Source organism: Poromitra crassiceps, assembly GCF_964638095.1.
Source record: "Poromitra crassiceps genome assembly, chromosome: 1".
Taxonomy (NCBI): domain Eukaryota; kingdom Metazoa; phylum Chordata; class Actinopteri; order Beryciformes; family Melamphaidae; genus Poromitra; species Poromitra crassiceps.
Window position 1 is genome coordinate 1,783,282 of NC_139623.1, and position 23,339 is coordinate 1,806,620.

The 23,339-nt window shown below is 44.9% G+C and overlaps 1 protein-coding gene across 2 annotated transcripts in view; it reads right to left on the reverse strand.

Moving 5' to 3' along the window:
* Window positions 1–23,339, reverse strand: part of bckdhb (branched chain keto acid dehydrogenase E1 subunit beta) — a 216,970-nt gene that overhangs the window by 62,179 nt on the left and 131,452 nt on the right. The gene's annotated exons all lie outside the window — the stretch shown is intronic.

Below are 23,339 nucleotides of genomic sequence, written 5' to 3' on the forward strand. Positions count from 1 at the left end.
TTCTTCCAATTTGGCTCCAACATCCACTTGGACTCAAGAATGAACTAATGGCGGAGGCATAAGTCCGCCTTGCGGTCGTTCTAGTTTCAATTTAAAACCATTGAAAATGGGTTATACTTGGGCACCCTGACATGGTCTATTCATTAAAAAAAAAAAAAAAAAAAAAATAATGTTTAATACTAATGTTATATTAAATTATCTCTGTCTTAACCTGTTGGCACAGGAAAAGAAAATTTGATAACATACAGAAATACCCATTCTAATAGGTGAATGACGTGGTGAATGACGTGAACAAACAGCAGTCCGAACTGATGAAGAAAAACTTTATCAGCCTCTTCGACCTCCTAGCCAACTCTGGGAAATCAATTTTTCTCTCCGGCCCTATCCCCACTTTCCGGCGCGGAGACATGAGGTTCAGTCGCCTACTGGCCCTCCACACCTGGCTCCACTCTGTCTGCGTCACCCACAAGTTCTCCTACATCCACAACTTCACGCTGTTTTGGGAGCGCCCCTCTTTTTTTGCTGCTGATGGCCTCCACCCGAACGTGCTGGGAGCACAAATGCTCTCAGCTAACCTCCATCGTGCTTTAGCTGTTCAAGCGTCCATGCCAACCCGTGTTTGACTAACGGAGTCCCTCCGCCCACTGGCCACTTCCGGTCAGTCCCACCTTTGCTCTCCTGTCCCTGCACAAAAACGCACTAGCTCCCCCCCGCGGCCTGGTGGTCTCATTACGCCTTCCCCCTCTGTCATGACCCCTATTGTAACTCCTGATAGCTCTGACAGCTTAGTGCTTTCAATCTCAACCGTGTCCCGCCCTCGTCCTTTCACCATTCGTCACCATCGAGCCAATCAAGCCCATTGTAACCTTATCCAATGCAACTCCTCTACCAGCAGCTCTATCTCCACAACAAATGAGCGGTCCATCCAATTCGGCTTCATTAACATTAGATCCCTCGCTAACAAAGCTCTGCTTGTTAATGAATTAATTAAAGACCACAATATAGTTATTATGGGACTATGTGAAACCTGGCTAAAGCCAAATGACAATTTTCCTCTAAATGAAGCCTCCCCCTCTGATTTTTCTAATTTACATGCTGCTCGGGAATTTAAGAAAGGTGGGGGCGTTGGCCTGATTTTTAATTCTGCCCTTGACCTCTCACCTGTCTTAAGCACTAAACTATCATCCTGTGAGCTGCTTACCGTGCGCCACAATCATTCCGCAACCTTCTCTTTTTACCTTATTATCCTCTATCGCCCTCCTGGTCCTTATTCCTCCTTTTTAGAGGAATTTTCCAATTTTCTTTCTGATCTTGTAATTCATGTTGATAACATCATCCTTATCGGTGATTTTAACATTCATTTCAATTGTAAAAATGATCCACTCGCAAAAGCCTTTATGTCCTTAATGGACATTTTTGACTTTACTCAGCTGGTTCATGAACCGACACATTGTAGTGGTAATACGCTTGATCTTGTCCTCGCCCGGGGTATTAATGTCTCAGATGTACTGGTTTTACCGTACCCACCAGCACTATCTGACCACTGTCTTATTAAATTTCAGATTGTTTTACCCCCCCGACATCCAACTCCAGTTGATACCTACAGCACCCGCCGTATTGATAGTTCCGCGACAACAAGACTCGCTGATCTCCTACCTGAAGCTCTTTCCTCTCTCCCTGAACAAATTCGGTCCCTCGACGAGTTCACTGATAACTTTAATTCAATTTTACTTAACTCAATTGATTCTGTGGCACCCCTACTCACAAAAACCCGCCGTATAAAGAAGCCATCGCCTTGGTATACTGCTGAAACCCGTGCTCAAAAACAGGCTTGTAGAAAGCTCGAAAGCAAATGGCGATCCTCCAAGCTGGATCTTTTTAGGCTTGCATGGAGTGATAGCCTTAGAACCTATAAACATATGCTCTCCGCAGCTAGAGTCTCCTATCTCTCAACTCTTATCAACACTAATAAGGATAACCCAAGGTTTCTCTTTGACACAGTATCCAAACTTACCCGTAAACCCCCCCCTGTTGTGAGCTCTCAATTTACTTCTGATGATTTTCTAAAATTTTTCAATCACAAAATTGAGCTCATCAGAGACGAGATCAGCAACTCTCTATCCCCTGCCGGTGATTTCTTATTGCCCGAAATAGCGACCAATGCCGTGCTCTCTCGGTTTGAGACTGTCTCCTCTGACACCCTCTCTAAGCAGCTTCACTCTTCCAAATCCACAACCTGCCTACTCGACCCTTTTCCCGCCAAGCTGATGAAGGAACTTCTGCCAACTCTAGCCCCACCCTTACTGAACATTATTAACACCTCTCTCTTTTCTGGCTCTGTCCCTTCCTACTTCAAATCAGCTGTAATAAAACCTCTCCTCAAAAAAACCAAACCTCGATCCTGGGGTTCTTAACAACTATAGACCCATCTCAAACCTTCCTTTTATTTCTAAAGTACTTGAAAGAATTGTTTTCCGGCAGCTAACCGACTTTCTTTCCTCCAACCGTCTTTTTGAACCTTTCCAATCCGGTTTTAGGTCTCTACATAGCACAGAGACGGCACTCACAAAAGTCGTAAACGACCTACTTCTTGCCTCAGATTTAGGCTCATCCTCCATTCTGATTTTACTTGACTTGAGCGCGGCTTTCGACACCGTGGACCACTCAATCCTCCTAAACCGCCTATCAAAAGAGGCTGGCATCCGCAACACTGCACTTTCTTGGCTAACCTCCTACCTTTCAGACCGAACCCATCGCGTTTTTCATAAGAATTCTTTGTCCGACTACTCCACAGTTAAATTTGGTGTACCGCAGGGTTCCGTACTGGGCACTCTGCTTTTCTCTTTATATATGTTGCCCCTTGGTCATATCCTCCGCAGCTTTGGGGTTCAATTTCACCTTTATGCAGACGACACCCAGATTTACATCCCGCTTACATCAGATAATCATTCACAAATCCCAAACCTCGAATCATGCCTAGTCTCCGTCACCAACTGGATGTCGCATAACTTCCTACAACTAAACGCAAAGAAAACAGAATTTTTAGTAATAGGCCCAAAAAGCAAACTCCCTCTTTTTACTGACCTTACCCTAACTGTTGTTGACTGTGTGATTCCCCAGTGTCCCACAGTAAAAAACCTTGGCGTCATTTTTGACCCAACACTTTCGTTTGATGCCCATATTAAGGAAATCACTAAGGTAGGATTTTTCCATCTCCGTAATATCTCCAGGATCCGTTCCCTGCTGAGTATGTCTGATGCCGAGACCCTAGTACACGCCTTTGTCTCATCCAGACTTGACTATTGCAATGTCCTTTTTTCTGGTCTTCCACAGTATGCTACTAGAAAACTCCAACTTGTCCAAAACACCGCCGCCAGAATCCTAACTAGAACTAGGAAATTTGATCATGTCACTCCAGCCCTGATCTCCCTTCACTGGCTCCCAATCCAGGCCAGGTCAGACTTCAAGGTGCTCCTGCTAGCGTTCAAATCCCTCCACGGGCTTGCCCCTTCATATCTCTCAGATCTCATCATCCCGTACATCCCCTCACGCTCCCTCCGTTCCCAAAATACAGGCCTTCTTACTGTCCCTTTAATCAAAAAAAAGTCAGCTGGCAGTAGAGCTTTCTCCTACAGGGCACCCTACCTCTAGAACAAGCTTCCACCCAGTGTTAGGCAAGCGACATCAGTCGAAATCTTTAAATCCAGGCTCAAAACACATTTATTTGCACAGTCATATGACTTGCAATAGTACTTTATTGAATGTTATATTTGCTATGATTATTGTCATATTTGCTATGATTATTGTTACTTGATATGTCACTTTACTGAGATAGATACTATATTTGATGATGATTATACTGTGTAATATTTCTCTGTGTATTGTTTTACCTGATTTTAGTGTTCTGTTGTTATTGTGAAGTGTACTGAGACACCTCGGTGTGATTTTGCACTCTAAATAAACTTTGATTGATTGATTGATTGAATAGGTGAGCGCATCAATAAACTATGTCATATATTTATTTAGGTAGAAATTCAATTTTTGATGGCACAAGGGTTTTCTGGTCCAATTTTTTTGCCGCGAAAACTGCCGCACTTAATATTGTTTGGCCCGCGACTCCTTATATTTTTCTGTATGCGGCCCACAACCAAAAAAGTTTGGCCACCCCTGATCTACACAATAAAGAAAACGGTAATTTCTAAGAATGCAAAGAAATGTAACTGGCTCGTTAAATCTCGCATTCCAGGAATATTGTATTTACCGAAATAGCGATAATGGCGCGTGCATGAGAGCCTGGTTGTCAGGGGTCACCCCTCGGAGATTCCATGCGGGCGGGCAGCACCCATGCATCGGATTGTCTGCTCGTTCCACACAGAAGCAGCTGGCTGCCTGGTACTCTGCGGATCCCACTCGCGTAGCACAACAACACGCTGAATCCCACTCGATTTGGGGGTGGAACACGCCAGGATTGGTCAATGCCAAAGCCAGTCCCCAGAATTGTCAAATCAAATCATCGACACCGTATATGGTCCGCCTCTGAACCCTGTCATCTCAGACAAGATTTGTTTGAGTCTCCGACGCTCGCACTATTGCATTCGCCTCCGGTTCACTTCGACTTTAACATAGCCGAACTTGGGTTAAGCATGTGTTTCCACACGGACCCCCAAACCCCCCCAGCGAGTGCCCGATTACTCGTTCATAATAGAAGGAGAGTACTCGAGTATTTAAATTGGTTAAAATGCCCATCCCTACTTTACATGACCTTCCTCAGATCCTAACACACCGCCATACAAATGTACATCCCAATCCAACCTGGGAAGGTTGTTTCCATGACCTTTCCATGACCTTCTATGGATCATAACACACCGCCATACAAATTTACAGCCAAATCCAACCTAGGGAGTTGGTTTCCAAGACTTTCCAGGTAGTTTCCAGGACTTTCCAGGAGGTTTCCAGGACTTTCCATGTGGTTTCCATGACCTACCCAGGATGATAACACACTGCCATACAAAATTTCAGCCCAATCCCACCTGGCGTGTGGGCCTGCACACGCAGACAACTTCAAGAAAAGATGTTTATGTCTCAGAATTGACGTCAAACTTGAGGCCATTTTTCCTCAAAAACAGTTTGGAAACAGTCGCAACATATAGGGGTGTATCTCCCTCAATTTTTGGACTACAAAGATAAGATTTATAACCCCCGAAAGCTTACCTTCTCCTCTTTCCAACAGTGTATAAAACCCAAAATGAGTTTTGGGGACAATGTGACTGATTTTTATAGAGCAAGTCACATTTGTAGTAGACGGTTATGGAGTATGACAGACAGTGTCATCAGAGTATTTGTAGTAGACTGTTATGGGTGAGCAATAGTGCGCCGTGGAACCTCGCCTTATTATAGTAGTGAGATGTGTTTTACATGTCGATAACCTCCCTGCAAATCAACTGAGCTTTGCTATTACCATGGACATAAGGTTATGTGTATTTGCAAGTTACGACTGTTTGATCCGGGTAAAAGCGTCTGCAGATGTATATAAACTGGGCGATACAGCAGCAATCACTTTTTGGCACGACACCGGCGATGTGGTCAGATATTGGAGTGTGCGCATTGCGGCGTTGTGTCTGGGATTTACCCCAAGTGGAAAGAGAACTTGCTTTCTGCCGGTTGAGCACAGAGTGCAGAAGGGAGATAGATAAGAGATAGTATTATGGATCTGGATTTCTTGCCAATACCCGCCCTACTCTGGCTCTGATTGGCCAGTACTCGTAACCGGTGAGGTAATGTGAGGTCCTCACAACACGAGAGTTGAGTTGATTCACAAATTGACGTGGGGGCAAGACATTTGCCGAAAAGTCAGTTGTTTGCATCCCTGATATATATTTATTTACCCAGGGAAGATTTTTTTTAGCACAAATCATCAATACAACTGAAAATTGTTTATTTTTATTTTATTTAAAAAACCTGACTCCAAGGTATGGCAGATACACAATTGATGTCATCCCATCCCATCATTTTGTTGCATGTATTGGTGGGTCTGCATGTATATATCAAATGCATCAATAATAAGGGGACTGAAACTAAACATCTAATTACAGGTGGACACATGGGAGATTTGACCAACACTCAAACAGCTTTCACTGTACGCTCCAACAAAGTCATCAAGTGTGCTTAGGCACAGGCAATTAGACACATGGCGCTGTTAAAGTGTGTCTTGTCTGTGTGTGTGCATGTATGATTCATGTGTACGAGAATGTGTGTATACAGAGGTGAGAGGTCAATTAGTGGAGGTGCCTCTCTCTGGTCAGGCCATCTGTGGGCCAGTGAGAAGGGTGTTACCAAGTCAGGGCGGTTCACATGCTGCCTGCTGTGGTATGCTGCAGTATATCTGCTAACTACCCTTGTGTGTGTGCCCGTGCGTGTATAAAAGGCATGTCACATACTAGTAAGAGCTGGAGGTCTGATTTAGGCTGGTACACTACGCAGGGCCAGTGGGATATCATGGACATTAGAGGTCTCAGCCTCCCAGGCATTTGCATTTGGGTTTTCTATAACCCGGCATTACTGCAGGAGGATGCCTCTGCTCCACCCGTTATCTACCACAGCATAAAACCAATACTATACTATAATCTCATCCACTTGCCACCGGTCCAGACCAAGGCTATGTCTGTTCTCTTCTTTGCAACTTCAGCAAACCTTTTCCCTCCTCTATCCATCTGTTGTATTTCGTTTTTAATCTAGCAATACATTGTTTCTATACTACTGTATATTGCAACATATGTTGAGTAACAATAGAAGAACAAGTCAACTCTAAATGAATACCAATACTGATTTGTTTGTTGTTGCCTAAATGATCCATTTCGCTATCGCAAAGCTTCAATAGGGCATAAAAACAGATGCCTAGGCTGAGCGAGGGAAGTGGAATCCCTTGTCCATATTCTGGAAGGAGAGTGGAGTTTCCACTGCAATACTGGGACTACTCAGAGCTAGGGCTGTCACTTTTTCCCCAAAATAAAATTCGAACGAACTTTAATTGCCCGAAATTCGTTCGAATATATTCGAAGTTTTTTGGTTAATTAAAAAAAAAAAAAAAATTTTTCTTTTTTTTTTCAAGTCCAGCAGCCTGTTGCACCAGCTGAACGTAAGTTCTGTCTTAAGTTAGGGTGTAAAGTCCACACTAACTGCTACGTTCAAACTAGTTAGTTTGACACTAAAGTTGTGTCTTTGTTTGGTTGCACCACGGAGACGTAAGGTACATCTTAACTAGTAGACCCTAAAGTCCATACTAACCAAAATAGTGTCGCAGACAATGACGTGTACAGTATCTGTGACCAATCAGTGAAAAGCACGGTGGAAACGGTGTTTATTTACGGTTGTTTAAGTGGAGTGAAAACAGGACATGTTGCCCACCGCAAATTAGTGCTTTCATATTTCATCAACACTAATCAAATGAGAACGTTATTGAGTAACGTTCGTTTAGGTTCATATTACTGTTAACGTTTATCTGTGAGCTCTTCATCAGTATTGTAGGCTATACCACCATCCTGCCTCACTAAATTGTTGCGGTTATTTTAATTTGTATGCAGTGCTGCAGCTTGTGGGAAACAAAAGCGTGAGTCATAAATATCAAAGGGTGTAATTTATCACGGAGAGCGCGTTGCGGACGCAAAACAACGATGCGCCACGGTGCCAAGTTGCAATCCGTGCCGACTGCTATTTTACGGAGGACTTTACACCTAGTAAGACGTAGGTGTACATTTTAAGTTCTAACTTATGCCTACGTTGTAACTATTTCACTTGGTGCAACCCAAATATTTTTAGTAGTGCGTAAACTCGGACTTAGTGAGACTTTACGTTCAAACTAGCTTACGTTTCAACTTACGCACAGCTGGTGCAACCCACTGCAGGCCACCGGGCATCAGCCCGACGTGTTAGCTTGGACGCTCACAGTCACAACACTGCCTCACAAACTTGGCTGCATCCAACTCGAGACAACTTTTCAGACCCTGGAGACAATCTTTCTCAGAAGAGACTAACGCGACAAATCTGGAGACTTTTTCTGACATGGGATTAACATTACCAGCAAGCAGCAGTTGGTTAATTTTGGTTCATAAAAAAAAAAAAAAAAAAAAAAAAATTCGAACATTCAAATTACATTTCGAAAACGAACCCCTCCCCCCACATTCGAAGTTGCATTCGAATTTCGAATGAAAAGTGACAGCCCTACTCAGAGCACTCTACATTTAAAGACATGGGGTGAAGATCACCTGCATCCTCCCTGGCCTCAAAGCCACAAGCCAAACAGCACATGGCCAACACATCGAAATAAGCCCTGAAAAGATGGAACACAGCCTGCAAATTAGGCCTGACATTTTGTACTGTGAGTACCCAAGAGGAGCACATAGCATCAAACACAGGAGCATTGTGGGGTGTCATGCGCTAAAGAGGAGCACATAGCATCAAACACAGGAGCATTGTGGGGCGTTGTGCTGATGCTAAAGAGGAGCACATAGCATCAAACACAGGAGCATTGTGGGGTGTCATGCTGATGCTAAAGAGGAGCACATAGCATCAAACACAGGAGCATTGTGGGGCGTCGTGCTGATGCTAAAGAGGAGCACATAGCATCAAACACAGGAGCATTATGGGGTGTCATGCTGATGCTAAAGAGGAGCACATAGCATCAAACACAGGAGCATTGTGGGGTGTCGTGCTGATGCTAAAGAGGAGCACATAGCATCAAACACAGGAGCATTGTGGGGTGTCGTGCTGATGCTAAAGAGGAGCACAGAGCATCAAACACAGGAGCATTGTGGGGTGTCGTGCTGATGCTAAAGAGGAGCACAGAGCATCAAACACAGGAGCATTGTGGGGTGTTGTGCTGATGCTAAAGAGGAGCACATAGCATCAAACACAGGAGCATTGTGGGGCGTCGTGCTGATGCTAAAGAGGAGCACATAGCATCAAACACAGGAGCATTGTGGGGCGTCGTGCTGATGCTAAAGAGGAGCACATAGCATCAAACACAGGAGCATTGTGGGGCGTCGTGCTGATGCTAAAGAGGAGCACATAGCATCAAACACAGGAGCATTGTGGGGTGTCGTGCTGATGCTAAAGAGGAGCACATAGCATCAAACACAGGAGCATTGTGGGGTGTCGTGCTGATGCTAAAGAGGAGCACATAGCATCAAACACAGGAGCATTGTGGGGTGTCGTGCTGATGCTAAAGAGGAGCACATAGCATCAAACACAGGAGCATTGTGGGGTGTCGTGCTGATGCTAAAGAGGAGCACATAGCATCAAACACAGGAGCATTGTGGGGTGTCGTGCTGATGCTAAAGAGGAGCACATAGCATCAAACACAGGAGCATTGTGGGGCGTCGTGCTGATGCTAAAGAGGAGCACATAGCATCAAACACAGGAGCATTGTGGGGTGTCGTGCTGATGCTAAAGAGGAGCACATAGCATCAAACACAGGAGCATTGTGGGGCGTCGTGCTGATGCTAAAGAGGAGCACATAGCATCAAACACAGGAGCATTGTGGGGTGTCGTGCTGATGCTAAAGAGGAGCACATAGCATCAAACACAGGAGCATTGTGGGGTGTCGTGCTGATGCTAAAGAGGAGCACATAGCATCAAACACAGGAGCATTGTGGGGTGTCGTGCTGATGCTAAAGAGGAGCACATAGCATCAAACACAGGAGCATTGTGGGGTGTCGTGCTGATGCTAAAGAGGAGCACATAGCATCAAACACAGGAGCATTGTGGGGCGTCGTGCTGATGCTAAAGAGGAGCACATAGCATCAAACACAGGAGCATTGTGGGGTGTCGTGCTGATGCTAAAGAGGAGCACATAGCATCAAACACAGGAGCATTGTGGGGCGTCGTGCTGATGCTAAAGAGGAGCACATAGCATCAAACACAGGAGCATTGTGGGGTGTCGTGCTGATGCTAAAGAGGAGCACATAGCATCAAACACAGGAGCATTGTGGGGCGTCGTGCTGATGCTAAAGAGGAGCACATAGCATCAAACACAGGAGCATTGTGGGGTGTCGTGCTGATGCTAAAGAGGAGCACATAGCATCAAACACAGGAGCATTGTGGGGTGTCGTGCTGATGCTAAAGAGGAGCACATAGCATCAAACACAGGAGCATTGTGGGGCGTCGTGCTGATGCTAAAGAGGAGCACATAGCATCAAACACAGGAGCATTGTGGGGCGTCGTGCTGATGCTAAAGAGGAGCACATAGCATCAAACACAGGAGCATTGTGGGGCGTCATGCTGATGCTAAAGAGGAGCACATAGCACCAAACACAGGAGCATTGTGGGGCGTTGTGCTGATGCTAAAGAGGAGCACATAGCATCAAACACAGGAGCATTGTGGGGTGTCATGCTGATGCTAAAGAGGAGCACAGAGCATCAAACACAGGAGCATTGTGGGGTGTCATGCTGATGCTAAAGAGGAGCACAGAGCATCAAACACAGGAGCATTGTGGGGTGTCATGCTGATGCTAAAGAGGAGCACAGAGCATCAAACACAGGAGCATTGTGGGGCGTCATGCTGATGCTAAAGAGGAGCACAGAGCATCAAACACAGGAGCATTGTGGGGTGTCATGCTGATGCTAAAGAGGAGCACAGAGCATCAAACACAGGAGCGTTGTGGGGCGTCATGCTGATGCTAAAGAGGAGCACAGAGCATCAAACACAGGAGCATTGTGGGGCGTCATGCTGATGCTAAAGAGGAGCACAGAGCATCAAACACAGGAGCATTGTGGGGCGTCATGCTGATGCTAAAGAGGAGCACATAGCATCAAACACAGGAGCATTGTGGGGTGTTGTGCTGATGCTAAAGAGGAGCACATAGCATCAAACACAGGAGCATTGTGGGGCGTCGTGCTGATGCTAAAGAGGAGCACATAGCACCAAACACAGGAGCATTGTGGGGTGTCATGCTGATGCTAAAGAGGAGCACATAGCATCAAACACAGGAGCATTGTGGGGTGTTGTGCTGATGCTAAAGAGGAGCACAGAGCATCAAACACAGGAGCATTGTGGGGCGTCGTGCTGATGCTAAAGAGGAGCACATAGCACCAAACACAGGAGCATTGTGGGGCGTTGTGCTGATGCTAAAGAGGAGCACATAGCATCAAACACAGGAGCATTGTGGGGCGTTGTGCTGATGCTAAAGAGGAGCACATAGCATCAAACACAGGAGCATTGTGGGGCGTCATGCTGATGCTAAAGAGGAGCACATAGCATCAAACACAGGAGCATTGTGGGGCGTCATGCTGATGCTAAAGAGGCAAATGTTGACATTGCTGAGGTCCTTGGTTTGGCTGTGAAGCACCAACCGACTCTGGCAGACTGCACCACACACTAATATGGGAGCTGAGTGAAAGAGTCGGCAGTGTGACTCTGAGACACTAATACTTGATTGGATGCCAGCGGGCCTCTTCCTGGTGGGGCACACTGGAAAGGATTGTATTGTGTGCTGGGCTATTTAGAAGGTGGAATGCAAAGGATTTTAAGAGTTGTGAGTTCAACAACATTAGTGTGGCAAAACAAAACTGAATGCTCATGTCAATTCACTGGGCCTGAATAGCTAGGAATAATTCAACAGCAGAGGTGAATGAGTTCAATTTGCACAAATCAGTGATCGGATGACACCATCTTCAGGAATGTGGAAGTTTCTAACAAACATGGGAAGATAATAACAACACGCTGCACAGTGAGGAGGAATCAAGCCAGGGGTTGAGACCGGGGTGAAGTCTTGATATGACATGTTGCTGTTAAGTTGACCTCAGCAAGATGACTCATACAGGTCTGAGCAACAAACAGCACCGCCGCCCAACGCTCTGCCCCGCCCTGATGCTGAACCCATTCCTCATCTTATGCACAGCTCCTCCCCACACACACACACACGCACACACACACACACACACACGCACACGCACACACACACACACACGCACACGCACACGCACACGCACGCGCACACACACACAATGTGTTTACATAACTGTTTGAGTTCACCCTGTGACACCAGCATTGCCTCTACCTCCCTCTACAGAAAACAACCAACCAGGAGGAGGGGAGACCCATCATCATACTCGCTGCATCGGGAGCACATTCTTCAGATGCTTTTGACACAAAAGGAGCCTGCCACTGTTATTACAATATCGTGGGATAGGATTTTGGACACCGAGGGCTGGGGGGAAACTCGCGACCCATTTAGGAGACCCATTCCATAAGCCTGCTGCTTTAACAGAAGCGACAGTCATTGGGAAAGCCTCCACAGCTGGCACAAGCTAATTCAGTAGGCTATTCTAGGAGTAATGTGGCATGCCAGTGCCTTAATATGACAATATATGTTTGAAAAATGGCAAAATGTGGTAATGTCTGGGAACACACATTGGCACCCGGTACACTGGTAGCCTGCAGTCTGTAATGCACTTTGAATGCCAAGTTGAGCTGCCATTTAGTCACAGGCGAGGAAGAAAAACATAAATAAAAGTATGCACACCGTTAAATTAAAACGATGCCATTTCCTTTCTGCACTATTGCTTCATACATAATCATACCTTATATTACATTTTCCCTATGAGCTGGTTTGCAATGGGCTATATAACCAGGGAGACTTGGTTTCATCCCTATGTGCTTTAGACAAGGAATTATAGTGCCGTCTGCTGCATCTCCTGTGCGGTGTACGGAAGAATGCCCAATAAAACAGAACAGTGCACAGGAGAAAGAACACAAACAGGCAGGTTTTTGACATTTGTCTCTGCACAGATTTATCAGCGTGCTCATATCTCTCTGTTTCAGTGCGCAGTATTCACATCTATAAAAAAGAGCAAATATAGCGGCTTCTGTTGTCAGACTGCGACCTATTCATGGCCAGCCTCAACGCTAGCACTGTCCAACTCATCTCGCTGCCTAGGGTCCGAAAACACACAGTCTCTTTTTCCATCTTTGACAGGACACACTGACAGCACTGTAACTTCTATGTAGTAATTGTGGCTGTAACCTTTAACCCCAGTGTTTCCGGTGCTGGATGAAGCATCCACTCTCATGGTGCGGTTTGACCCTTTTCTCAAAAGTCACCCAGTCCTCTTATTTGCACATCACAACCAGCCTTTCATGTTGGTCAACTTGGGACCCGGGGCTCAGAAGGGAGGCAAAGCCGTTACTGTAATGACAGTGGTGGAGCCACAGGAAGAGAGAGCGCCCCCGTATGAAGATGATCACTCAGACAAATCCAAGAGGGAAAATGACATGCCTTGAGTGAGGACAGTACAAACAAACATGCAGTAAATCTTTCAGTACAACCTCAGAAAGACAAAAGGCCTGCTGGCAGGGGATCTCTTTGTTGCGATTTTACTACTTGGAACGTGCCTGATGAGTTTATTACACAGTGGCTCTTGTATCGTGTGCTTCCAACAGGCTCCTCTTAACACATTCAGTGCCAAGGACGTCTGTGCACGTCCTAAAAAAAAGTAACGTTCAGTGCCAAGGACGTCTGTGGACGTCCTAAAATCATAATTCATATTATTCCATAATTCTGCTGTTTAAGGTCGTACCCAGCCAGTGAGCATGAATCCCTTCAAGGGATCACACGGCGCCACCTTAAACATCGTCACAGGAGCTGCTCCACCCACCTCAGATCCTTTACTTTGTACAGGAGACAGCGGAGAAAGCCGTGGAAACCGATGCATGCTTTGTGCCAGAGCCGTATATATTGCTCCGTCTACAGCGAGAGTGGGCTCGGCTGCATCCGCGCTCACAACTGAGCTCTTATGCTTCTATCTATCTCCACACGATTTCCTAGAAAGCCATCCGAAGCCGAACGGGCCAAGCCTTTTCGTTCAGTCGCGTTTGCCAGCGCGCATCATTTCCTTGATGCCCATCAAGGAAATGATGCGCGCAGCAAAGCTGGGATCTGTCCGGGGCAAAAACGGAGTCGAGAAAGCAAAGTCTGTGCGTGTGGGAGGAGCCCGCAGCTCAGAGGTGGAGAGGGGGGGGGGGGGGGGGGGGGGAGGGGTGTGTGGCTGCACAGAAACCACACCACACGCCACCACATCAGAAAACACCAGCCAGAGTCAGTGAAAATGTGCTCGAAATTAGAGTGCAAAAGGTATTCATAAAAGGGGCTATATCTTGGAACGAAAAAAAAAACGACAGAAAACCCTTGAAAGTGCACTTTTTTGAGAGGCTATAATTTCATAATGGAACTGTCTAGAAACAAAATTTCTTCTTTGGAAGAAGCAGGAGTGTTCAATCTTTCATTAAAGTCCAGCCCCGTTAATATAGCCATAATAGAAAAAATTCTATAGCTGTTTTCAACTGAATGGAAGTGAATCTGGCACAGGCTCCAGACAATTTTACTGAAGCGCTGTGGCACTGAATGTGTTAAAAATGACGACCATTTTGGGACTACAAACATAAGCAATGAGTCAACAAGCATCTTTAGCGAAAGGAGGTTGCTTGGAGGAAGCAGTAGGCTATACACAATGGTAAGATAAGAGTGATGGTGGAGAGGATGGAGTGGGTAAGAGACACTAGTGAAGAACAGCGTTAGGGATAAAAATCTACAGTGAGGCTGGATCTGAAATGGGATCTCTGAATCTCTGAATAGGTCCTGAACGTGGGTTCAGTGTGGAATAGAAACTGGTTCAGTTCTGGTGCTGTAAGGTAAGAGTGTTCTGCTAGTTAGGCCCAACTGGGATTCAAAGACAATAGATCAGCTTGAAGGAAAATTGCACTCTAAACTTTGAGCAAAGGTTACAAGGGAATGAGTAATGGGGACTGGAATGGGAAAATGGACGAATGAAATTGGTAAAGACAGCAAATGAGAAATCAGTGGAGTTGCTGCGTTTCTACAATTCTAGTGAACGGGAAAGAACTTTACCTTACATCCCACATCTGGTCCCTCATGATTGTTTTTCTCATTTTCACGCGGTAATTGTTATCTGGACTACACATCACTTGGACTGAGTAAACCCTTGAGTTTGACTAAATCTGTTTCCTAGCACTGTGTCCAGCTTCTGAGAAATGCAAATGCCAACTATGCATATTTGCGACAACTATGCACAAATGGACATTCTGCATGTATTTGTGTACATGTGTTACCTCCATCAGTAAAGCTAATAATGCCATTAACTTGCACATTTTATGTCTGGACACATTTTTGGCCAGCGAGAGCTGGCGCTACAAATGGGCTTGTTGGGAAGGACTCTTGAACCGACTGAACGCCCGAGTTCTTCTGTTGAGTGACGTCTGCTCCACACCAATTAGAAGAAGCCTTTCAGCCTTTGGGTGGGAGCTGGGGGACTCAGCCAATCAGGTCCACTCCTGTTGAGTGATGTCTGCTGCGCATTGTACTGTGTAGCTCGTCTTGCAGCCAGGCTGCAGCGCTGCTTGTTGTTTACTCGCCGGTAAAAAATGGAGCGCGGACATACTAACGTTAGTAAAAGCACAGATGGAGGACCCAGCGAAAGACGGACTTGACGAGGATCATTTTGTATTACCCCTGGATGCTCAAATGAGCACTATTGTGTAAAAGACAGTGGTAAAGACCTTCGTTGTTCAGATGAAGAAACCCCATGTGCCTGTTTAGCTAGCTAGCTGCTCTCGTCTCAGCCCACCTGTGGGACTACTCCGTGAGTAGTCACGGTGGGGGCATGGTGGCTCAGTGGTAGAGCTGTCGCCTCACAGTCAGAAGGTCCTGAGTTCGATTCTCGCCTGGGACACTGTGGGCGCTGTGGTTGTGTTCCCCCCCATATCTTCAGTGCCTACTGCCCAGGTGGGGTATCTCGTCGTAAGGGCCTTTCTCTCTGTGTGGAGTTTGCATGTTCTCCCCGTGCTCCCCCAGGGGGTTCCTCCGTATATAACCCCCCCCCCACTAAAAACATGCAGAAGATCAGATCGTCATCGTCATCCAACCAGTGACGACAACATCCGAAGTTGGTCCCCGGGCGCTGTACGAGAAAGCGACCACTGCTCCTGGCCTGCCCCCCGGAGGAAAGGACATGCCTGGATGGGTTAAATGCAGAGGACACTTTTCACCGGCCACCGTCAGCATGAGTGTGTTTGAGTTTGAGTTTGAGTTTGAGTTTAATCATTCTGACTTGCAATACATGATTGAATTATGCAGAATGTACACTCGAAAAAACAACAAAAAAATACACATACATTATGCATTATTAAAACAGACCCCAACATCAAAAATACAATCAACGCTACAGCCCATTAAAAAGCCTGACGCCACAGGAGATGGTGGAGTTTCTCAGTCTATTTGTTCTGGTTTTTGGCAAAGACAACTGATTGCCTCTGCGCAGAACACGGCCAGTCCTTTCTTCCTTACTAGGAGGGAGGATGTGGTGGAGTGGGTGGTTAGGCTGGTGCATCATGTCCTGAATCAGCTTCACAGTGGCCTGTTCTCTTCGTGTTTGCAGAGCAGGTAGATGCAAAGAGACGTCCTTGAACCTCATCATTATTTTGACAGCCCTTTTCTGAACCCTGTCCATGGTGGCTCGTTGTTTAGCCGTACAGCCCACAAGCAGTACACTCCCATATTCTAGACATGGTCTGATCAGTGTGTTATAGATATCAACCAGGTCTTCTACAGGGAGCCCATTTCTTGACATCACAGTGAGAAAATGCAGACGCTTGGAGGCTTTTTTCACAGCCTCCTCAACGTGAACATCTCCACTGAGCTGATTGTCCAGATGGAAACCCAGGTATTTTGTGCTTGTGACAACAGGGACAACCTGGCCGTTGAGGATTAGAGGGGCTGGCTGGGGAGGGTCCTTGGCGAAGCATACTCTCAGCTCCATTGACTTCTTGCCGTTGAGAAGCATGTTATTTGCTGCAGCCCATTCCTCCAACCGCTTTGCTTCGCATGCCATTGATGTATCAGTTCCTATGTCAGAGAGTCTAATGGCACGGGACAGCCCTATATCGTCAGCATACCCTATATCAAGTGTATCATTGAACAGGACTGATCGGATGGACATATATAACAGGAACAGGTAAGGTGAAATGACGCCCCCTTGTGGAACCCCAGATGTAATGTCTTTCCATGTGCTATATATGCTATTAGCCACAACTCTCTGTCTTCTCCCTGTTGTATAGCTGTGGAGCCAGGTGAGGAGCTGTGGACATAGATCTAGTGCAGCCAGGTGCTGTAGGAGATTTGCATGGTCAACACGGTCAAAAGCCTTTGACATATCAGCCAGCAGTATCCGGACCATTGGTGCATTGCAAGAGTCTGTCTGAGTAAGCCAGGTGTGGGTGGCTTCAACAAGAGCATTTGTTGTGCTATGTCCTGGTAGATATGCATGCTGATTCTTGCATTCTTTCAGGGCTGTTGGCATGAGCTTTTTAAGCACAAATTTCTCCTGGACCTTTCCAAGACATGAGATTAGGGAAATTGGCCTCCAGTCGCCTATCTGGCTTGGGTTTGGGACTTTTGGGACAGGGCAGATGTTTGCAGCCTTCCATTCATTAGGTACAACTCCCAGTTGATACGAGCAATTCACAAGATGTGTGACAACTGGTGCAAGATCATCAGCACATTGCTTTAGTAACCAAGGTGGGATACCATCTGGACCACTGGCTTTTTTAGGATTTAGTCTTAGGAGAGACTGTTTCATCTGTCCAATGCTGCATAACTCACCCAAATTGACTGGTTTGGGGAGGGGGAAACATGCATAAGTGGTATTTCCAGTCCATGCTTCAGAAAAAAAACTGTTCAGGGTCTCTGCAACATCCATGTTGTCAATATTGTCCAGATTAATCATCCCCCGAGATGTTTTTCTCCCAAGCTCTTTATTGATATAGTCCCACCACTCTTTGGGCTTCTTCTTTTTGAGCTCTTGTATTTCATTTGCATAGTAGTTCTTCTTTGCATGTCGGATCAGTCTCTGCACTGTGTTTCTAGCTTGCTTCCATTTCCCCGTTTTCCCACTGTTGTCAAAGATCCTCTGCCTCTTCTTAATTGCCATTTTGAGTTTCTCTGTCATCCATGGCTTATCCTGGCAGTGAATTGTTTTCCTCTGTATAGGCATACATACATCCAGAGCAGTCTGGATATGAGTGTTGAAGATCTCAACTTTCTCATCAACTTCCTCTGCTTTATAGACAGTTAACCAGTCTGTCTCGGCCAAGCACCTAGAGAGAGCTTCCCTATTCTCTCGAGTGCATCGTCTACCTATTTTATGCTTTGTCTCACTATTACTGGGCCTGGCAATAGGTGTAAGCTGTAATGTATGATGATCACTTGAACCCAGTGGTGCCAGCACTGTGGGAGTACAGTAGCTGGTGCTCAAATTAGTGATGATCAAATCAAGAGTGGCATCTCCACGAGTCTTGTTTTTGACAATTTGTTTCAAATTTGAGTGGGAGTTAATGAGAGATTTTGTAGGAAGATGGTTAAAATCTCCACAGAGAATGATGCCTGCCTCAGGTGATCTTAATTTAATAGAGTCCATGGTATTGATGAGATAATCAATGACATCTCTCTGCGTCCTCTTGTCATTAGCCCATGGTGGATGATACAATACTCCCACTACAATAGTAGAGACTGATCTTGGGAGTCTTTTTGGGCGCAGCTGAATCCAGAGACATTCCAACTCATCTCTCTCAAGGTCAAGTCGTCTTTTTGCGTGTATACCATTTTCAACATAAATGGCTACACCTCCACCTCTCATATGAAGTCCAGGGTTTCTGTCCTTTCTAAACATGTGATAGCCCTCAATGGTTAGGGACTCATTTGGAATATTCTCATGTGCCCACGTTTCTGTCACACATCCAATCACAGCCCCTGTAGATCTTAACATAATTTCATATTCATCCCTTTTGTTTACCAAAGATCTTGAATTACACAGGAGGAGGTTAGGGAGGTTGTGTGGAGCTTTCTTATTCCCTGCTGTTTGGATCTTGGTCAGAGTTCTCTGTCTTTGAGTTGATTGTGTGCAGCTTCTTTTCCTGATAGGTCTGCGGCCTACCACTGTATGAATTTGTCTTTGTTTACCTCGACCAGCTCTGCATCCCCTTGTCCCATTGTGTGATTTCAGGATCTGATTTTCCTCCAGCATCGCTGTAATGTCAGTTGTCAAGGAGAAAGTCCTTCTCCTTAATGTCTTGAGTAGTCCAGGCGAGTACTTGATGGACTTTGTAGACTCCATCATGGACTCCATCTCCAAAAACTGGCTTCTTCAGGATTTAAAAAGGAATATACCAAAGATATTCTCCCACAACTATAGATAAATATAACATAAAAGGATCTAACCAGTTAAAAAACTTGGATTACTAATTAAAAAGGTGATATTTGATAGATTCAAATCTCCCATACACAGGAGTAATACAAAGGGCAGCCATCTTGGCGCCAATTTTTGAAGAGGGAAGCTAGACTTCACTGTTGTGGCCGCATGCATGTGTTGTGGTGTTCGTGTGACAATAAAAGACGGGACTTGTCCCGTTACGAGAGAGTGAGCTCTGCAGTTGATCTGAAGATAGGTGAGTAAACTGCCACATTTCAAAAACGTTTATCCTCCCCTGTTTATAATTGTCTTGACAATCGAAATGAATGAATGTGCTACAACACAGTACAGCGAATCGCACACTAGCTGATAGTTGTAAACAGTAGTCAACATCACAAGTAGCCTCAACGCGAGACTCTTCAGTCATTCTTCCTTCAGAACCCTAACCCTCTGAAGGAAGAATGACTGAAGAGTCTTGCGTTGAGGCTACATCACAAGTAGCCTACTGACACAACGAAATGCAGTTTAGCATCCAACATAAGTGCAAAATAAGTGTTTGTTTATGGTTCTTGGTTAATATAAATGTATGTGTAGTCTAATATATAGACTAAATGCTAGAAAATGCAGAGTAAACCGTTTGAGGTATGATAATGTAGCCAGGCTACACATAGATCAGATATGAACAAGACAGTAGTATGAATAGCCTACAGCATAGAATAACCAGTATACAATGTGTAAGTGTGGGATACATAATGCATTTGAATCCACTATTGGTCAGATATAAGCAGTATAGGCAGTCTATCATAAAATGAACTACATTACTATTCATGTATACTGTCTAGACCAGGGGTGGGCAATTATATTTCATGGGGGGCCACATGAGAAACCCAGATTGTTGCCGGGGGCCGAACAAATATTGTCATGCCGTAACCCAGGAACTTTGATGATATAGACACCTATTGCAAAACATTACAGGGATGCAAACTCACAGGCTCCCAAAAGCAAATCCTTATTCATTTGAATTAATGTATATTTAGCATCTTTTAGTGCTCTTGTATTACTGTCAACATTATACGTGTTGTTGTATTTTAATATGCCATAAAGGTTTGTATTGAAATTTGTTAAAAAAAAAAAAAAAAATCAGGCCTGGCGGTGACCCTCATTGGCCTGTACGGTAGACCCTTTTCACGGGGGCCATTTTGTGTAGGACTAAAGTTACCTACCAATTATTATTGTTATTATTATTATTATGCTATTATTTTATTATTATCATTTATAAACTTGTATTCATCCTATTTTATTTGTTTCTGAATACTGAGCCACAATTCACTCCATAGGCTGACTGTCATCTGTGAAAAAGCTGGAGGAAGAAGTAGAATACATTTCTAAAAGAACTCTTTAGAGCTGCAACCATTAGCTGCTTCATCTGTTGATCGACAGAAAGTTACTCGCCTCATCATCAACCTTCACTCATCATGGCCCACTTGAAAATCTCAAAAATGTTCGCAGCCCACCCCCGACCATAAACTGTACAGAGGCCAAATGATGCACTCATATATAATACATTATAAAACGGCTCTCTCAAATCAAGCAATCTGATTGGTTCACAGCCATTGTATAATTCCAGTAACCGAGTTCAATAACCCATGGCCATGGGTTATTGGTTGCCATGGCAACTCTCTTACTAAAAGGCTCGAGCTCCGTGTTGGGCTTTCCAGAAAGCTCTCAGCTTCTCAGCAAGCGCCAGGATTGGCCAATGTCAACTTCAGTCTCCAGAACGATCCAATCAAATCACCCGCACGTCTATCTTCTTGCTAGAGGTCCCGCCTTACAGTAGTGTCAAAACAAAAAGCTACTCGCTTGCAGCCAGACGCATGATGGCGCAACTCTCTAGGCTTTGGTTACCTCAAAAACAAAATGGCGGAGACAACTTTCAGATCCTTGTGAATCGATCTTCGCTTATAACTTTACTAATACTTCGCAGAAAATCATGTTTTGTACAAGAATAGACGCGGGCTAATGTCTTAACCCCTCTCTCGCGCGCCCTCACTCTTAACCCCGCATTTCTAAATAAGACGTAACGTTACTTGGTGTCGGCATATGCAAAACCTCTCAGCAAGCGCCAGGATTGGCCAATGTCGACTTCAGTCTCCAGAACGATCCAATCAAATCACCCGCACGTCTATCTTCTTGCTAGAGGTCCCGCCTTACAGTAGTGTTTCAACTGACTCTATCAGAATAAAATGCCAGTCGGACTTATAGTATTATTATTATTATATTATTATACTTGGAAACCGTTTTATAAAAGCAATATAGCACTCGAGCTGCGTGGTGTTGTGGAATATATCCCGCTGATAAGCTGTTATCCCACGAGGCTGCAGCTTATCAGCGGGATATATTCACCACAACACACTTGCTCTCGTGATATATTGCTTAATTATAAAACGGCTCTCTCAAATCAAGCAATCTGATTGGTTCACAGCCATTGTATAAATCCAGTAACCCACTCCAATAACCCATGGCCATGGGTTATTGAGTTGCCATGGCAACTCTCTTACTAAAAGGCTTTGGTTACCTCAAATGACAATGTAGAAAAAACAAATGGCGGAGACAGCTGTCAGATCCTTGTGAATCGATCTTCGCTTATAACTTTACTAATACTTCGCAGAAAATTATGTTTTGTTCAAGAATAGACGCGGGCTAATGTCTTCTTTGCAAAAAAAAGGCTGTTAACCCCGCATTTAACCCCGTAACGTTAGTTGGTGTCGGGCTTTGCAGAAAGCTCTCAGCTTCTCAGCAAGCGCTGAGAATGCAGCGCTGTGCTCGAGCTGCATGTCGGGCTTTGCAGAAAGCTCTCAGCTTCTCAGCAAGCGCCAGGATTGGCCAATGTCAACTTCAGTCTCCAGAACGATCCAATCAAATCACCCGCACGTCTATCTTCTTGCTAGAGGTCCCGCCTTACAGTAGTGTTTCAACTGACTCTATCAGAATGCCATGCCAGTCGGACTTATAGTATTATTATTATTATTATATTATCATACTTGGAAATTGCTGCGTGTGTTGTGGCATATATCCCGCTGCTCAGCAGTTATCCCAGCTAACAGATAACAGCTGATCAGCGGGATATATTTGCCACAACACACTGGCTCTCATGCTATATTGCTTAAATATATAATAATATACATATATACATAACATATATCATAATATAATAATGCCTCATAGCACGTTTTATTTCAAAATAAAAGGAGCCGTCCATCAGCACCACACAGAAATCAGAAACTAAAAGTGAGTGGCTGTCTGTAATAGACCCTTTTCACGGGGGCCATTTTGTGTGGAAAAGGCGGACTAAACACAGGTGCAAGCAAAACACTAATGAGGGTTTCCAAATTCCAATCATGGAAGTTTGAAACCCTCATTAGTGTTTTGTTTGCACCTGTGTTTACCCTGCCTTTTTGACACAAAATGGCCCCCGTGAAAAGGGTGTATTGTAGGGCAGTGGTTCTCAAATGGGGGTCCGCGGCACTTTGCCAGGGACAAGTGAAAAGCGAAAAGTTTTCAGGTTTTTATTTTATTTTTATTATTATTAAAAAAGAAAATGCTACATGTTACTTATTCCTTCTCAAACTACTTCCTACATCAGGGGTGCCCAAACTTTTTTGATCCAAGATCTACTTTTCAAGTAGCCAGCCTCCCGAGATCTACCAGTCCAGTTTCAACATCGCAAACGCACACACATCGATGCATCTTAAATCGATGCATCACTTTTTCCCCCAATACATGATTTATTTTTTCTCACTTTACAATACAATTGCATTGTATTATGATCCATAATTAAAATAAACAACTGCATGTACTTCCATTATATTTTATTTTATTATAAACCCCCCCCCCCCCCCCCCCCCCCTTAATGCCATGCGATCTACCACACTACCTTCGCGATCGACCGGTCGATCGCGATCGACGTATTGGGCACCCCTGTCCTACATGGTGCTAGTCTATCAAAATATCTTGGCTGTCATTGATTGTGTTGCATAGTGGTTTTCTGTACTGTTGACAAATTGTGATATTGTAAGTCGCTTTGG